We start from the raw sequence: 2,847 nt of genomic DNA on the forward strand, positions 1-2,847 counted from the left end.
ATTTTTAAAATGTATTTCTCTCTACTATTTAAAAACTTTAATTCCAGACATCACATTTGCCTCCAATCAATCTTACCAATTTCTCCCATTAGCATTTTATCAGAAAAAACATTTCCTCTATTAATACATGGCATGAAACGAAGGAGCCATGAGCCTCTTCCTCTGAGAGCGCAATTTCCCACCCAGAAAGCTAAAACAGGAAAGAACTAGAAGCTTAACGGAAGAAGAAAGAAAATACTTTGTCATTGAGGATTGGGCCTGATTTCTCTCCTCATTTTCTCTGAGGTCAGGAGCTTGTGAACTGGGGCGCGCTATCCAGGGTTTGCTGGAAATAGTAGAAATTCTGTGTCACTGATGACCCGTTCCTGCGCCTGTGGCGACTCAGAAACACAGCCAAGGAGATGAGTTTGAGTTGACCTGGGCCGTGAACTGTGCCAGCCTAATCTCTTTCTGCCTCCCCTTGACACCAGGTGTTCCCCTTAAGCTCTCAGAGCCTCAGCCGAAAGTTCCCCAAGCTTCTTCAGGAGAAAGGCTGTTTCTGTGCAAAACAGAGCCTTTCTTATTAAGGATGCATGAGAAAAGGTAACCAGGTTCCTACAGTGACTGAGAAGTCACTTGACGGGTTGGGGCTCTGTTACAGTGGGCCCACTGGAAGGCTTTGATTTCCTTTATGAAGGTCAAGCGGGCAATAGGGATGGGGAGGGCAGGCCCGATGAGAGAGAGAAGGGCTTTTGCGAATGAGACTCTCTTCCACAAGTATTCACTGAGGTAACTGCTGGGCTAAAACTCCAGAAATGATCCTGCCATGTAAAGTCATGAAGCAGACAGTTTCACCCTAATGTGCTCATGGATGTCCACCAGGAATGGCGTATCTGGTTCATAGGCCAGATCCATTTTACACTGACGTCCATAGCGGCTGCACCAGTTTGTACCCGCAGTAGCAGTGTGCAAAGGTCCCTGTGTTCCCACACCCTCAGCGGCGGCATTTGCTGTTACCTGATGGCAGTGTGTCTGATTAGGGTGGGATGAACCCTCAGGGCAGTTTGGGTTTGTGCTTCCCTGATTGATAAGGATGTCGAAAATGGGTAGAGTGAGTGAGAAAGAGAATTTGTGTTTCACGAAAGCAGAGGAAGTCACTGGAGAGAGGAGGGCCAGGAGGACTTAGGTTGAGGAATGAGGGGTGGGGTTTTGAGAAAGCATCAACAAAGACAATATATGGAAATGTCATAATGAAATGTCATATGCTGGCCTCCTTGTGCTTACCACAGGCTGTGTTCTTACACTGGCTGTATAGAAAGAGGAGGTATAATAAAGCCACCCCATGTACACCTCAGCCCAGGCCACTGTGCTTGGTCTGTATTGTGAATGGGGAGACATGGAAAGAGGAAGAAAAAAAAAAAAAAAGAAATGTCATATGCTATTTTTTTTAAACCAATGGAAAGTAAAAGAGAAGGTGACAGCATTGAAGAAAACCAGAAGCTTCAGGCGTGTGCTGGGGTGTCCTGGCTCTTCATTATAGGAAATGTTGGGAAAGGAGCATGGAGCGGGAGAGAGTGACGAGTCTTGGCTCTTCATGTTGAAGTGGCCATGGCCTTGTATGCTGAAGCAGCTAAGCTCTGTTCTACTGATACTGTAGGAACCGCTGCTGGGTCTGACCTGCATTTCAAACAGACTATTTCACCAGCAGCGAACAGCAAAAAGACAAGCCCAGAGGCAGATCCATGGAAGGCATAGAGCTAGGGAGCTTGTGGCAAGACCACCAAGCATTCTGGAGGCAGAAGTTAATGAGGCCTGGTTAGTTAGTTGCTGCGTGAGGGAGTAGAGGAGAAATTTTTAGCTTGATTCTCAGTAAGTGGTGCCTGGACCACACTGGTGATAGACACAGTGTTGGTTATCACCGTGCACCTGACGTAGAAGGAGCCACTCAGACCTTTTGCATCACAAGTGGCCAGCCTGGAGTTTACTAGTCTGCTAACAAGTGATTCTGGCAGGCTTTCAAGTGAAAAAACCATCAGTGTAGGACATCGTCCAGGGTGTTGCCTCAAAGTCCTGCAGGTCACAGCTGGTGACCTGCCCTTTGCTGAGCTAGAGAGCCCTCCACAAAGAACATACGCTTGGGTGTTGGTGGAAGGCAGGAATTTAAGAGATAGAAGCGTGATACAGCAACCAAACAAAAAGGGAACAGAGGGGAAGCACGAAGGAAGAAAGAGAGGCCCACAGAGCCGTCCAGGGTCAGCAGTTGGCTAAGGGAGAGCTTCAGAAGACAACTTGGTCTCCCTGGGATAACGGATGGAGAGAGGTTACAGTCTAAAGCGTGAACTAGCAATTTGCTCCTGAATCACTAAAAACTCAGGTTTTCTCAGCTACCCCTTGTGCCATTTCCTGCATTTGACATCAGTATTGAGTAGAAGCAACCTACAAAGATTTGAATTCTCCTCACCCTGGTTTGGCCAGGAAGAACAGTGTGATCACAGGAGTCCAGACTCAGACATTCTAGGCCTGGGTATTTTTTTTTTGTGTTTGTATCATTAGCATGATTTGCTTTTTTTTCTCAGGCAGGATTGTGGGTTTGCAACTCACAGCAAGACACGATAAGAGACCAGGAAATTCACCTTCCCAAGGCCAAGACTCCCAGTGACTTGCCCCCTAGACTGTGATTGTGTCAGGAATTTTGTGGGGAGACATAGCCGAGACGTGCTACTTCAGCTATTTGAAACACTACCATGGACAAAATGACCAAGGAGAGGGCGGAGTCAAAGCAGGGCAGGGGTGGGGCAGCAGTTAAAGGATTCTCCTACAGGAAACTGTGCCTGGGTCCACAGCCACAACGCCAGAAAGAAAGGTGAG

At 47.3% G+C, this 2,847-nt stretch overlaps 1 non-coding gene across 1 annotated transcript; it reads left to right on the forward strand.

Moving 5' to 3' along the window:
• The first annotated feature begins 1,246 nt into the window (after nt 1-1,246).
• LOC113458008 lies at nt 1,247-1,379 on the forward strand. Its single transcript, XR_003378458.1, has one exon. It is a non-coding gene; the product is annotated as a small nucleolar RNA SNORA51 (small nucleolar RNA).
• The last annotated feature ends 1,468 nt before the right edge of the window (nt 1,380-2,847 follow it).

Source organism: Microtus ochrogaster (genome assembly GCF_000317375.1).
Source record: "Microtus ochrogaster isolate Prairie Vole_2 chromosome 14 unlocalized genomic scaffold, MicOch1.0 chr14_random_2, whole genome shotgun sequence".
In the NCBI taxonomy this organism is placed as follows: domain Eukaryota; kingdom Metazoa; phylum Chordata; class Mammalia; order Rodentia; family Cricetidae; genus Microtus; species Microtus ochrogaster.